Here is a 15,919-nt window from a genome sequence, read left to right as displayed (position 1 = left end):
CCTTGACCAGATCTCTGACCATCAAAAAGCTTCTGCTGATATGTGTCTCCATCCTGGCCTTCAGAACAGGGATTCGATTTGGTTTACTAACGAAGCACATCAGAACTCTGTCAACCCTCAATTTGGGCCCTCGCTTCATTGGCTTTTTAAGATCAAGGATGTCATCAACCCTATCTCAGTCAACCTAGACTTCCTCTTGGTGTGACCATTTCACGATCCCTTGCTCAAATCTGTTGCCAATAAATCAGTCTCCTCTTCCTGTCTCTTTGTTGTTCATTAAGGGATACTGTCATGCGGAAAAAAACATTTTTTCCAAAATGAATCAGTTAATAGTGCTGCTCGCTGCAGAATTCTTCACTGAATTCATTTATCAAAAGAGCAAACAGATTTTTTTATATTCAATTTTGAAATCATGACATGGGGCTAGACATTTTGTAAATTTCCCAGCTGCCCCAAGTCATGTGACTTGTGCTCTGATAAACTTCAGTCACTCTTTACTGCTGTACTGCAAGTTGGAGTGATATCACCCCCGGCTTTCCTCCTCAGCAGCCAAACAAAAGAACAATGGCGAAGGTAACCAGAATAGCAGCTCCCTAAAGGTCCCCATAGACGCGACGATTCTTCTTGCGACGACCGATTTAGGGAAGCCCGACCAATCCTTCGAAATTATCGTGCGGTTAGTGGTTTCGAACGATCGTACATCTTACGATGTTTCGGCCGACATCTGTCGGGAAATGATCGGCCAGGTCAAAAATCTTTGTCGGCTCCCAGTGCAATCTCTCTATGTTTGCAGGGCCAAGCAAGGCAGCTCCCCTTGTTTTCCTGGTAAATTGGTCTTTTAGTTGATGGTAGATTCATACGATCGTACGATCGTTCTGAGAAGATCGTGGTCTCACGATCAGGATCTGAATCTTTTAAAAAATCTCAACATCTATGGCCAGCTTTTACACAAGATAACAGCTGCCTGGTAGATCTAAGAAGAACACTCAGTAGTAAAAACCATGTCCCACTGAGACACATTCAGTTACATTGAGAAGGAAAAACAGCAGCCTGCCAGAAAGCATTTCTCTCCCTAAAGTGCAGGCACAGTCACATGACCAGGGGCAGCTGGGAAATTGACAATATGTCTGCCCCATGTCAGATTTAAGATTGAATATAAAAAAATCTGTTTGCTCTTTTGAGAAATGGATTTCAGTGCAGAATTCTGCTGGAGCAGCACTATTAACTGATTCATTTTTCCCATTACAGTATCCCCTTTAAGTGTTAAGGTAGAAAATATAGTAGAGAGGAAATATTCCATATCGGTTCATTGGAATGGGTTTGATCCTAAGGCTATGACTTAGGTCAATTTCTAAAAGACACTCCATGCTCTCGTCTGGCTCTAGATGATGGTGGATGTTATGTTTGGTCTCCCAAAATCCAGAACAGATCCCAAGGTTTCCGGTTATGGCTCACATTTTCCACCTATAACAGCTGCCTTTTGCTTCCACTACTCGTATGCCACCAGGTTCTTAAAGTGAGAGAACCAAGGCTAGTGTTTCTAGGTAGACAAGGGAACCATAAATGTGACAGGAGGGACGGAGTTAGAGCTAAGCATAGTCGTAGAACAGGCCGGGTCAAAACCGTCAGTGCAGTACAGTCAGGATCCAGAAGAATAGTGAATAACAGACAAAGGTTGATTCAGGCAGCGATGGTCAAGGCAAGGGTCAAAGAACAGAGAAACCAGACTAGAAACGCACCCAGGAACTATGTACAATAGACCTACATAGGGCAATGGGAAGTAGGATGTGGAGCCTTTAAATATTTGAATTTTGCTCCTAGCGTTATGACGTCAAACCCGGAAGTGGCACGCATCTAAAGAAGAAGCCATGTGCAGGAGAGGAGGTAAAGGCGTCCCCTCGCAAATCCCCAGTTATTTTTACAGTCGAACTGTAAGACGTAGCAGGAGACTCGGCACACTCTCTTGTCTTTCAGTGCCCATGAAACATGACTGAGGTACCCACAGTCACTTTAATCTCCATATTAAAAACAGAAGCACAATAGCAAGTCATATCTTCTACCTACAGTGAGATCTCTTGTGTACATTAAGGGCACCCACATTGGGCGTAACTTTTCCCCACATATATCACATGAGAAAGGTCTCTCCCCTGTGTGGGGTTCTCTGGTGAAACTCGAAGATAACTCGAAGAGGGAAGCCTTTACCCGCATCTGTACATGTGAATGGTTTCTTCCCCTGTGTGAATTTTCTCATGGGCGCGAAAATTGCTACTTGCAAAGAAGCTTTCCCCGCAGTGTGTGCACTTGAATGGTTTCACTCCTGTGTGACGTCTCTGGTTGTGTGAGAAGGTCTCCCTTTTTGGAAAACAGTTTCCCACACTCTGAACATGTGAATGGTTTTCTCCCCCGTGTGAACTGACTGGTGGCGATTACAGCTTTTTCTGGGTGAAGCTCTTACCACATTCTGTGCATGTGAATGGTTTCTCCCCGCTGTGCACTTTCGCGTGGTAGCAGAAGGAGCTCCTCTGCAAGAACCTTTCCCACATTCTGTGCAGATAAATATTTTTTCCCCTGTGTGTAATTTTCATGTGCAGACGAAGGCTGCTGCTGTAGGCATACTCCTTCCCACATTCTGTGCACCCTAAATGGTTTCTCCCCTCTGTGGATCTTCAAGTGTAGCTCAAGGCAGAGGTTGGAGGAGAAATCTTTCCCACATTCTGTACAAAATCAAAGGTTTTTTTCCCCGTGTGAATTCTTTGGTGGCTACAAAAGGGCACATTTCAGATTGAACCTTTTTCCCACATTCCGTGCACGTGAATGGTTTCTCCTCAGTATGGATTACACTGGTGTTGGTTGAAGTTCCCTTAAGTGTAAGAAGCACTGCCCGCAGTCTCTACATTTGAAACGTTTTACATGTATGTGAATCTCTTCATGGTATTTAAGGCTGTGTTTTCTGGTAAAACATTTCCCACATTCTGTGCATGAGAAAGGTTTGAGCCCTTTATGAATTGTTGCTTGGTGAGACAGAAGTGAGCGATTGTGAAGGAAACCTTTCCCACATTCTGTGCACTTAAATGGTTTTTCCCTTGGCTGAATGTTTTGTTGTGTTAGAAGAGGGTTCATCCAAGGAAAATCTTCTTGCAGCTCTGTGTTCTCCAGTTTTTCCTCAGCAGTGACGGTTTCCTCCCCTGTGTGGTAAATTGGTTTGTTTTTACTTCATAGTTTTAGGGGATCTATCTATACAGGCTATGAACTAACTTAGGGGGCTTTTCCTGCTGAATTGTGCTTAGTACAGGGCAATATCTATTCCTAAACTCCAGCCCAGTGTTACTGACCCACAGACACAAGCAGTGAGACCCCTAAACTCCAGTGTTACTAGCAGTGAGACCCTAAACTCCAGTGTTACTGAGCCCAGACACAAGCAGTGAGACCCCTAAACTCCAGTGTTACTGACCCACAGACACAGCAGTGAGACCCCTAAACTCCAGTGTTACTGACCCACAGACACAAGCAGTGAGACCCCTAAACTCCAGTGTTACTGAGCCACAGACACAAGCAGTGAGACCCCTAAACTCCAGCGTTACTGAGCCACAGACACAAGCGTGATAAACTCCAGCGTTACTGAGCCACAGACACAAGCAGTGAGACCCCTAAACTCCAGTGTTACTGACCCACAGACACAAGCAGTGACCCCTAAACTCGTGTACTTCCTAAACTCCTACACAAGCAGTGAGACCCCTAAACTCCAGTGTTACTGACCCACAGACACAAGCAGTGAGACCCCTAAACTCCAGTGTTACTGAGCCACAGACACAAGCAGTGAGACCCCTAACTCCAGTGTTACTGACCCACAGACACAAGCAGTGAGACCCCTAAACTCCAGTGTTACTGACCCACAGACACAAGCAGTGAGACCCCCTAAACTCCAGTGTTACTGACCCACAGACACAAGCAGTGAGACCCCTAAACTCCAGTGTTACTGACCCACAGACACAAGCAGTGAGACCCCTAAACTCCAGTGTTACTGACCCACAGACACAAGCAGTGAGACCCCTAAAACTCCAGTTTACTGACCCACAAGACACAAGCAGTGAAACCCCTAAATTCCAGCCCAGTGTTACTGAGCCACAGACACAAGCAGTGAAACCCCTAAACTCCAGTGTACTGACCCACAGACACCAAGCAGTGAGACCCTAAACTCAGTGTTACTGAGCCACAGACACAAGCAGTGAGACCCCTAAACTCCAGTGTTACTGACCCACAGACACAAGCAATGAAACCCCTAAATTCCAGCCCAGTGTTACTGAGCCACAGACACAAGCAGTGAGACCCCTAAACTCCAGTGTTACTGACCCACAGACACAAGCAGTGAACCCCTAAATTCCAGCCCAGTGTTACTGAGCCACAGACACAAGCAGTGAAACCCCTAAAACTCCAGTGTTACTGACCCACAGACACAAGCAGTGAGACCCCTAAACTCCAGTGTTACTGAGCCACAGACACAAGCAGTGAGACCCCTAAACTCCAGTGTTACTGAGCCACAGACACAAGCAGTGAGACCCCTAAACTCCAGTGTTACTGAGCCACAGACACAAGCAGTGAGACCCCTAAACTCCAGTGTTACTGAGCCACAGACACAAGCAGTGAAACCCCTAAATTCCAGCCCAGTGTTACTGAGCCACAGACACAAGCAGTGAAACCCCTAAAACTCCAGTGTTACTGACCCACAGACACAAGCAGTGAGACCCCTAAACTCCAGTGTTACTGAGCCACAGACACAAGCAGTGAGACCCCTAAACTCCAGTGTTACTGAGCCACAGACACAAGCAGTGAGACCCCTAAATTCCAGCCCAGTGTTACTGAGCCACAGACACAAGCAGTGAGACCCCTAAAACTCCAGTGTTACTGACCCACAGACACAAGCAGTGAGACCCCTAAACTCCAGTGTTACTGACCCACAGACACAAGCATGAAACCCCTAAACTCCAGTGTTACTGACCCACAGACACAAGCAGTGAGACCCCTAAACTCCAGTGTTACTGACCCACAGACACAAGCAGTGAGACCCCTAAACTCCAGTGTTACTGAGCCACAGACACAAGCAGTGAGACCCCTAAACTCCAGTGTTACTGAGCCACAGACAAGCAGTGAGACCCTAAACTCCAGTGTTACTGACCCACAGACACAAGCAGTGAGACCCCTAAACTCCAGTGTTACTGAGCCACAGACACAGAAAGTGAGACCCCTAAACTCCAGTGTTACTGACCCACAGACACAAGCAGTGAGACCCCTAAACTCCAGTGTTACTGAGCCACAGACACAAGCAGTGAGACCCCTAAACTCCAGTGTTACTGAGCCACAGACACAAGCAGTGAGACCCCCTAAACTCCAGTGTTACTGACCCACAGACACAAGCAGTGAAACCCCTAAATTCCAGCCCAGTGTTACTGAGCCACAGACACAAGCAGTGAGACCCCTAAACTCCAGTGTTACTGACCACAGACACAAGCAGTGAAACCCCTAAATTCCAGCCCAGTGTTACTGAGCCACAGACACAAGCAGTGAAACCCCTAAACTCCAGTGTTACTGACCCACAGACACAAGCAGTGAGACCCCTAAACTCCAGTGTTACTGAGCCACAGACACAAGCAGTGAGACCCCTAAACTCCAGTGTTACTGAGCCACAGACACAAGCAGTGAGACCCCTAAACTCCAGTGTTACTGACCCACAGACACAAGCAGTGAAACCCCTAAATTCCAGCCCAGTGTTACTGAGCCACAGACACAAGCAGTGAAACCCCTAAACTCCAGTGTTACTGACCCACAGACACAAGCAGTGAGACCCCTAAACTCCAGTGTTACTGAGCCACAGACACAAGCAGTGAGACCCCTAAAACTCCAGTGTTACTGACCCACAGACACAAGCAGTGAGACCCCTAAACTCCAGTGTTACTGAGCCACAGACACAAGCAGTGAGACCCCTAAATTCCAGCCAGTGTTACTGAGCCACAGACACAAGCAGTGAGACCCCTAAACTCCAGTGTTACTGACCCACAGACACAAGCAGTGAGACCCCTAAACTCCAGTGTTACTGACCCACAGACACAAGCAGTGAGACCCCTAAACTCCAGTGTTACTGACCCACAGACACAAGCAGTGAGACCCCTAAACTCCAGTGTTACTGAGCCACAGACAAAGCAGTGAGACCCCTAAACTCCAGTGTTACGACGAGCCACAGACACAAGCAGTGAGACCCCTAAACTCCAGTGTTACTGAGCCACAGACACAAGCAGTGAGACCCCTAAACTCCAGTGTTACTGACCCACAGACACAAGCAGTGAAACCCCTAAATTCCAGCCCAGTGTTACTGAGCCACAGACACAAGCAGTGAGACCCCTAAACTCCAGTGTTACTGACCCACAGACACAAGCAGTGAAACCCCTAAATTCCAGCCCAGTGTTACTGAGCCACAGACACAAGCAGTGAAACCCCTAAACTCCAGTGTTACTGACCCACAGACACAAGCAGTGAGACCCCTAAACTCCAGTGTTACTGACCCACAGACACAAGCAGTGAGACCCTAAACTCCAGTGTTACTGACCCACAGACACAAGCAGTGAGACCCCTAAACTCCAGTGTTACTGAGCCACAGACACAAGCAGTGAGACCCCTAAACTCCAGTGTTACTGAGCCACAGACACAAGCAGTGAGACCCCTAAACTCCAGTGTTACTGAGCCACAGACACAAGCAGTGAGACCCCTAAACTCCAGTGTTACTGACCCACAGACACAAGCAGTGAAACCCCTAAATTCCAGCCCAGTGTTACTGAGCCACAGACACAAGCAGTGAAACCCCTAAACTCCAGTGTTACTGACCCACAGACACAAGCAGTGAGACCCCTAAACTCCAGTGTTACTGAGCCACAGACACAAGCAGTGAGACCCCTAAACTCCAGTGTTACTGAGCCACAGACACAAGCAGTGAGACCCCTAAACTCCAGTGTTACTGAGCCACAGCAGTGAGACCCCTAAATTCCAGCCCAGTGCACAGACACAAGCAGTGAGACCCCTAAACTCCAGTGTTACTGACCCACAGACACAAGCAGTGAGACCCCTAAACTCCAGTGTTACTGACCCACAGACACAAGCAGTGAAACCCCTAAACTCCAGTGTTACTGAGCCACAGACACAAGCAGTGAGACCCTAAACTCCAGTGTTACTGACCCACAGACACAAGCAGTGAGACCCCTAAACTCCAGTGTTACTGAGCCACAGACACAAGCAGTGAGACCCCTAAACTCCAGTGTTACTGACCCACAGACACAAGCAGTGAGACCCCTAAACTCCAGTGTTACTGACCCACAGACACAAGCAGTGAGACCCCTAAACTCCAGTGTTACTGACCCACAGACACAAGCAGTGAGACCCCTAAACTCCAGTGTTACTGAGCCACAGACACAAGCAGTGAGACCCCTAAACTCCAGCGTTACTGAGCCACAGACACAAGCAGTGAGCCCACAGACACAAGCAGTGAGACCCCTAAAGTTACTGAGCCACAGACACAGAAAGTGAGACCCCTAAACTCCAGTGTTACTGACCACAGACACAAGCAGTGAGACCCCTAAACTCCAGTGTTACTGAGCCACAGACACAAGCAGTGAGACCCCTACACTCCAGTGTTACTGACCCACAGACACAAGCAGTGAGACCCCTAAACTCCAGCCTAGTTAAACAGACAGAATCCCAAAATACTTACCCCTGTCAGTAAGTGAAACAGTTGACTTTCCCATTGGAATCAGTTGATCTTCAGAGTCCAGCTCTTCTTTTGTTTGTGATACTTCTGGCTCCTTTAGTGGGAAATCTGTCAGAAAGGCAAAATACAAAGTAATCCTGAGTAAACGGGCCTTACACTTTTGTACTTTTTACTGTAATTGGACGCACCTAATCCAGGATTCGGTTCGGGATTCAGCCGAATCTTTCTACCTGGCCTGAACCAAATCCTAATTTGCATATGAAAATTAGACGGGAGGGAAATTGCGTGACTTTTTGTCACAAAACAAGGAAGTAAAAAATGTTTTCCCCTTCCCGTCCCTAATTTGCATATGGAAAATAGTGGATTCGGTGCATCCCTAGTATCCAGGAAAGATGGTTCATTCCAATACACACGTGTAGAGCTGAATGGTCAGATATACAATAGAAACAATAGGATTCTACCTGTATCTGATGATTCAGCACTAACAATGGCCGATGCTCAGGTGCCTTCAAAGGATCTAAAATTTTCCGCCTGGGCTGATCGACAAGCCGATCAATATCCAAGTCTTCTGCCATTAATGGTCGGCTCATATCCCACCATACACACGCACTGAATATCATACGAAAATGAATGTCCTATGATATTATTGGTTCGTCTTTCCCAAATGTGCCGCCCCTATGGATAGAGAAATCCCACAGAACCATTATCTGGGCACACAACTCCTCCACCTCTGCTGATACCCCAGCCAGTGACTATTGGTCAGGGCAGATTGTAACAATGGCATAGTTAGGAGTTAATAGCACCTGCAACAATATCTATGTTTATTATTATTACTATTATTATTATTATTATTATTATTATATTGATTTGAAAAAAACCCATCATATTGTTCTTTGACTTCAGCTTATTCTTCAAAAAAAAAAAAAAAAAAGCAATTATATGTTGCAATATAGAGTTCTTGTCAAAGGGCCCATTGTTGCTGGGATATAGCGCCCAGTTCTAAGGGCACATGTATCAAACACAAAAAGATATCAGAAAAACTCTGTATTTAAGTAAAAAAGGTAGTTTTTATTTAACATTGAGTTAAAAAAAATAGGCGCACAGACCAACTGATATTCCGCCTTACGCGTTTCATACCCCCTGGTAGAGTCCTGCGCGGATCGACGCGTTCGTGCAATCCACAACCCGGACCCGCAACCCACATTCTTACCCGCTTCGACCTGATACCCAACCCGCAAGTACCGTATCCGCAACTCGGACCCGCTGATCATCAAGAATCAGGAAGTGCTGTCATTGTTAACCGGAAGTGACATCGTCTGAAGTAGGCGTGATCAGAAAAAAGGAGCAAAAATCACTATTGAGAAGACCCCTGAACTGCAGAACCGCTAACCCGTGTCTATACCCGCACCCGGAACTCCTACCTAAAACCTGCAGGATACCGCAGGTTTTTGCGGGTAACCCGCGGGTACCCGACCCGCTGCAGGACTCTACCCCCTGGTACTTTCATAGGTATATTTTTTTGGGTTATATTCAGCTTATTCTTCCACCTCTTCTTATTCTTAGCGCCTCCAATTTGCTTCAGCTTTAGGGGTACAACACCCAAACTCTCCACACTTCTTTGTCCTATAGAGGAGCAGGTTTCTTGTGCTTTTCTTAGCTATCCCGCCCTCTGTCTTTTTGGGGCGGTGCTCCAAACACCCCAATTTTTCCATTGACTTTGACCGGGAAGATTTCCAAACTGATGCCACAGTTACAGCTTTGAAGCTTAACTCAACAAATTTGAATCACACAACCATGAGGCCATCTCATATGAAATAGTGACATTTGTTGACTGACCCATAGTGGGAGGAGCCAACAACAGCCAATCAAGTTTTACCCATTGACTTTAATGGGGAAATTTAAACGGCTGCAAGAGTTAGAGCTTTGAGGCTACACTAAGCAAACTTAATTCACAGTCATGTGTAGTGATATGTAGGTTACGAAAACCTCAACCCGCACCTGACCCAGACCTGCCTTCCCCCCTCCTTTTATAGAACTACACTGATCCGCCCGCCGATGACATCACAAAAGGGGCGGAATCCGAAAAACCGACTAAGTCTAAGGTCACGGGCGGGGAGAGCAAGCAGAAGAGCCTGAGACCCACAAGAGGAGCGGTGTGGTTGGCCCAAACCTGCCCGACCCGTGGGTATCAGGCCGACCTGATATTTCCCTAGTCATGGGGTCAACCAGAATGAAAAGATATTTGTTGGATGCCCAAAAGTGGCCAGATCTACAAACAGCCAATCAGATTTCACCCCTTAACTTTCAATGGGGGAATTTTCACAGTATTTATTCCAGGATCCCCAAACTCACAGTTGGTCACTACAGGTCATGGTTAGTAAAAGAAGGTGGAGTTGCCAACAGCCTCAATCACATTACTTTCATGATTTAAGTGGGGTATTAACTGCTTGATTGAAGAATATAAAATGTGCAGAGTACCAGTACTGGCCTAGCCACATGCCACATTTTTGTTTAATGTATTTTAACTGCTGCCATTCTCACACGTTTAACGTCAGGGTCCCCAAATTTCTACAATTTTGTCACTGGAGACCACAGATTCAAGGTAAGAAAAAGTGGGCAGAGCCACAGACAACCAATCAGACAATTTACTCACTCGATTTCAAAGCTCAGAGCCCCATTGGGTCCTTTACACATTCTAGGCCCCAGATGTTTGAAGTTCTAATTCTTGATCTGTAATCTGGTGAGAACGTAGGGATGGTTTGTCCAAACTACCCCAAGGTGCCCACCATAGGGCTTACACTTTAATGCAACTGCCTGAACAAATCTGTGTGTTAATTAATGAGCAGATCATCTTGTACAAGTCAGCTGTCGTCTGACTACTTACCCCCATCAGTAAGTGGAACTGCTGAGCTTTCCTTTGGGTTTCTGATCATCTGCCACAGTCCAGTTCTTCTTTCTCTGTTCTTTATCTGTAACATTTCTGCTTGTGCCTCTGGGGAACCTGCCAGTAAGTAATGGGCAGTGTCATGTAAAGCTGGGAGTAAGGAATTCTACTGGGAATTATGTCTGTAGGGCAGAACCTCCTGCTGGGGTTTAACCCCTCCTGTCCCTCCAGCAAAGCTGAGCTCTGTGTAACCACATGTGTCCTACACAAACGTTACTCACCGGCCCCAGGAACCGGATCCATTTCCCTCTTTATTGTGTCCAGAGGATCCTCAGTGTCCGGCTCTTCATTCTCCCATTTCCCCTCTAACCTCCTTGTTTCCATCTCTGGAGAACCTGACAGCAAGGAACACAAACCCACCATATAAAGCTGCCTGTGGGGATCCCCCCTCTCATATCACTACAATAAATACATGTTGTACTGGGACCAGTTTATCCCCCAGTCCCACAGTCTCCCCTCTCTATCAGTCCCTGCAGCAGGATTAACCCCCAGTCTCCCCTCTCTATCAGTCCCTGCAGCAGGATTAACCCCCAGTCTCCCCTCTCTATCAGTCCCTGCAGCAGGATTAACCCCCAGTCTCCCCTCTCTATCAGTCCCTGCAGCAGGATTAACCCCCAGTCTCCCCTCTCTATCAGTCCCTGCAGCAGGATTAAGCCCCAGTCCCACAGACAGTACAGGAGGAGGAGGAGGAGGAGGAGGGAATGACTTACCTAGCAGGCCAGGCAGGAGATGTGAGGAGGAGAGAGGCAGAGAAGCTGCAGACACAGAGGATGATGGAGGTTGAGGCAGGAGTCGGACATTATTGGCAGGGGATGAGAATTCGGTTGCTGTTAGTTAATGGGAGAGGTAAGAGGCTGCTCAGTAACAGTATGGGGGAGGGCACAGCTGAGGTAACTCACACTATTGTGTATGAAGAAGTTGGGAGGTTACACCATGTGACCAAGATGTGGGCGGGAAGATGTGATGTCAGAGGCATGTGACTGCAGCAATAGAGAGTGTAGCAGAGTCTGTATGAGTTGTGTGAGGTGAATGAGTCTGAGTGAGACGAGTAACTGCAGTTTTGTGTTTTCATAAAATCCTTGTTTCTTGTGTGGGGGGGAAGATGGATAATGACAGAGAATCTATTTGTATAACAGTAACACATACACTTTGTTGGAGAAAATCCTTATGAATTGTGGCCATTTTATTTACCTCTCTGAGGTGTCCCAAGCGCTGCCATTACTCACCCACCCTGGGGCCAGGGCTGTATTTAGGTCTGGTATTATTTAGGCCCTGGACCTCGCTCCCCGTAGCTTACACAAGTGACGTATTGAGCTGTGTGTGACAGAGCGTTGCACCTTTTGGCTAAACCACAACAATGGGGGCGGGTCAGATAGCATTGGGGGAGGAGCTGTGATGTTGGGGTGGGCATGATGACATCAGAGGCAGGCACAATGATGTCATGGAGTTATGATGCTGGGTCAGGTTTATTACATCACTAATATGCAAATGGATGGGTTTCTGTCAAGTTTTCGCAATGTTTTAAATGGGACACAAAGTTTTGAACTTACAGCCCTGAGACGTCCAGTTGAAACCCACTCGGCTGAAAACCCGACCTCTGTCTCTTCTGCACCATGAGTAAGAGCAATCCTTTAACTACAGGTATGGGATCTGTTATACACAAATCAGTTATCCAGAAAGCTCTGAAATACAGCAATGCTCATTTAGGAAAACTATTTCTTATTTTTTATTGATTTCCTTATTTCTGTTTCTTTAACAACAAGAAATGAACCGCACTTCATAAGCCACGTCAAGGTGAGTATCTTTAATTTTTTTTTATTCTGCCAGATTAATGTTGGGGTTTCACAAGGCTGGAAACCACACAGAAAGTTGAGACCCGAACAGGCCTTAGAAAAACCGAACTGTTCAGATCAAAACCGAACAAGTGGTAACTCAAGTGTGACATCACTACTGTTTTACATGTGACATCACTTCCGCTACAAGTGACTTTCACGGCTAAACCCCTCACAATCCCAGCTCCGACATGGGATCAGATACTCTCTGGCTGTGGCAGTTTTTTATTTTCATAAATTTTCTATTTTTCTAAAGAAAAAAAAAATATATAGGCACCAGAGTCATCTCTGTGATACATATATAGATAGCACCAAAGTGACTCAAAATGCTCATTTTAACATTAGTTTATGTATATGTGTAGCCCAAACGTAGGCGTGATTTTGAAGTGCAATGTTTCCTTTTGAAACTCCCGGCAACTCCCAGTAAAGTGGACCTATAAACCAACAAATGCTGCAAATAATTAACCAATAAACTGTCAGATGCTGCAAATAATTAACCTATAAACTGACATAGGCTGCAAATAATTAACCTATTAACTGTCAGATGCTGAAAATAATTAACCTATAAACCGACAGATGCTGCAAATAATTGGAGATCCAAGGATTCTGTCAAACCAAATAAAATTCTTTATTGAACTTACTCTCTATGTTCTTCACTTGATTCCCTATATAGGTGGAATTGTGTATTAGCCTCCTTGCTGGGGCCTCTGGCTGCTCCACTAACTACTACTAACCCGTCTTTCACACTAAGCGGGTTATTTATTAGAGCTCAAATTTTTCTGGGCAGCTTTTAAAGGGCAAAACTTGAATTTTTTTTTTTTTTTTTAAAAACTCAATTTTTTTAAGATTTACTAAACCCGAAGCTACTAAAAATGCAGAAAAATTTGGGGTTTTCAGGCGATAACTTGAAAAAATCCTGAGATTCGGGAGTCAAACCAGAAAAATGCATACAATTTGAGTTTTTTCTCAAGACTTTTCCTGAACCACATGTTTTATGTTATTTTATTAATAAATAAGGTAAAGTCGTGGAAGGGCATTTGGTTGAGTTTGTTTTACTGGAATTATGAGGAAAAATTTGAGTTTAAGTAAATGACTCCCTTAGAGTGACTATTACAGGGCTAGTCTGTCGTTAGCTTTGCCTACTAAGCTTGCAACCTGCCCAGGCCCAATTCTTTACCCACCATTCCAAAAGATGATGAAGCCCCAGGAAAGAGGCAGAGCATAGTCTCTTCAGGATTAAACTCAAAGACTACCTCTTGGAGTGCTTGCAGAACACCTCGCACTGTAGCCTACAGCACACTATTGTTTCACTAAAGCTGGCCATAGACGCAAAGATCTCATCGTACGAAACGAGGATTCGTACGATTTTCGGAACGTGTGTGGAGAGTCCTGACATTTTTCGTCCGGCGGAGATCGGTCGTTTGGTCGATGGGACAGGTTAGAAAATTTCTGTCGGCTGCCGATAATATCTCTGCGTGTATTGCCGATCGTATGATTTTCAGTGGGAGACTGTCACCAGCTTTGTCTATCGTACGATTTCTGTCAGGGGCAGAACATCGGCTGATCTGTTCTTTAACTACCTTATTTGGTCTGAATGGTAAGACTTTGATCTGAATGGTTAGTGGCAGGTAGGGAGATGGGAAAGTCCGATCGTACAATGATTCCAACGATCGGATCTTTGTGTCTGTGGCCAGCTTTACTCTCCCTGTTAGACTGTAAGCTCGATGGGGCAGGGACCCCCATTGTAATTTTTCTGCTGTACAGTGCTTTGTTCTGAAGTTGTGTGAGATATAAATACAGTGAATAAAGTACCCCCTCTTGTAAAATATAAGGATATTATAAGTTACAGAGGAGTTTCATGACCATATAAAAAAACGAGGCCGAAGGGATCATATCACTGACCTTCCTATATATTTATCTTTATTCCTATTAATAACCTCACTGATATAATATTTATCTTTATTCCCTATTAATAACATTGGGATCACTGACCTTCCTATATATTTATCTTATTCCCTATTAATAACATTGGGATCACTGACCTTCCTAAATATTTATCTTTATTCCTATTAATAACATTGGATCACTGACCTTCCTTTATCTTTATTCCCTATTAATAACATTGGGATCACTGACCTTCCTATATATTTATCTTTATTCCCTATTAATAACATTGGGATCACTGACCTTCCTATATATTTATCTTTATTCCCTATTAATAACATTGGGCTCACTGACCTTCCTATATATTTATCTTTATTCCCTATTAATAACATTGGGATCACTGGCCTTCCTATATATTTATCTTTATTCCCTATTAATAACATTGGGATCACTGACCTTCCTATATATTTATCTTTATTCCCTATTAATAACATTGGATCACTGCCTTCTATATATTTATCTTTATTCCCTATTAATAACATTGGGATCACTGACCTTCCTATATATTTATCTTTATTCCCTATTAATAACATTGGGATCACTGACCTTCCTATATATTTATCTTTATTCCCTATTAATAACATTGGGATCACTGACCTTCCTATATATTTATCTTTATTCCCTATTAATACATTGGGACCTTCCTATATATTTATCTTTATTCCCTATTAATAACATTGGGATCACTGACCTTCCTATATATTTATCTTTATTCCTATTAATAACATTGGGATCACTGACCTTCCTATATTTTATCTTTATTCCCTATTAATAACATTGGGATCACTGACCTTCCTATATATTTATCTTTATTCCTATTAATAACATTGGGATCACTGACCTTCCTATATATTTATCTTTATTCCCTATTAATAACATTGGGATCACTGACCTTCCTATATATTTATCTTTATTCCCTATTAAAACATTTGGATCACTGACCTTCCTATATATTTATCTTTATTCCTATTAATAACATTGGATCACTGACCTTCCTAAATATTTATCTTTATTCCCTATTAATAACATTGGGATCACTGACCTTCCTATATATTTATCTTTATTCCCTATTAATAACATTGGGATCACTGACCTTCCTATATATTTATCTTTATTCCCTATTAATAACATTGGGATCACTGACCTTCCTATATATTTATCTTTATTCCTATTAATAACATTGTGATCACTGACCTTCCTATATATTTATCTTTTCTCCCTATCAATAACATTGGGATCACTTACCTTCCTATATATTTATCTTTATTCCCTATTAATAACATTGCGATCACTGGCCTTCCTATATATTTATCTTTATTCCTATTAATAACATTGGGATCACTGACCTTCCTATATATTTATCTTTATTCCCTATTAATAACATTGGGATCACTGACCTTCCTAAATATTTATCTTAATAACATTGGGATCACTGACCTTCCTATATAT

At 44.2% G+C, this 15,919-nt stretch overlaps 1 protein-coding gene, 1 long non-coding RNA gene and 1 pseudogene across 2 annotated transcripts in view; 1 reads left to right on the top strand and 2 right to left on the bottom strand.

Annotated features, from left to right (window-relative positions):
* LOC121394778 (zinc finger protein 850-like) overlaps positions 1-15,919 on the bottom strand; it is a 209,650-nt gene that overhangs the window by 55,974 nt on the left and 137,757 nt on the right. The window lies entirely within an intron of this gene.
* The window catches only part of LOC121393136, a 102,251-nt pseudogene that overhangs the window by 16,380 nt on the left and 69,952 nt on the right, over positions 1-15,919 (top strand).
* Positions 2,985-8,586, bottom strand: LOC121394836. The gene is made up of 3 exons (XR_005962022.1): positions 8,212-8,586; positions 7,754-7,858; positions 2,985-3,185 (listed from the first exon to the last, which is right to left on the bottom strand). It is a non-coding gene; the product is annotated as an uncharacterized LOC121394836 (long non-coding RNA).

The sequence above is a fragment of the Xenopus laevis genome, chromosome 6L (assembly GCF_017654675.1).
Source record: "Xenopus laevis strain J_2021 chromosome 6L, Xenopus_laevis_v10.1, whole genome shotgun sequence".
Lineage (NCBI taxonomy): Eukaryota > Metazoa > Chordata > Amphibia > Anura > Pipidae > Xenopus > Xenopus laevis.
Note: the sequence above shows the minus strand (reverse complement) of the source record. Positions and strands in the feature narration are given on the sequence as shown.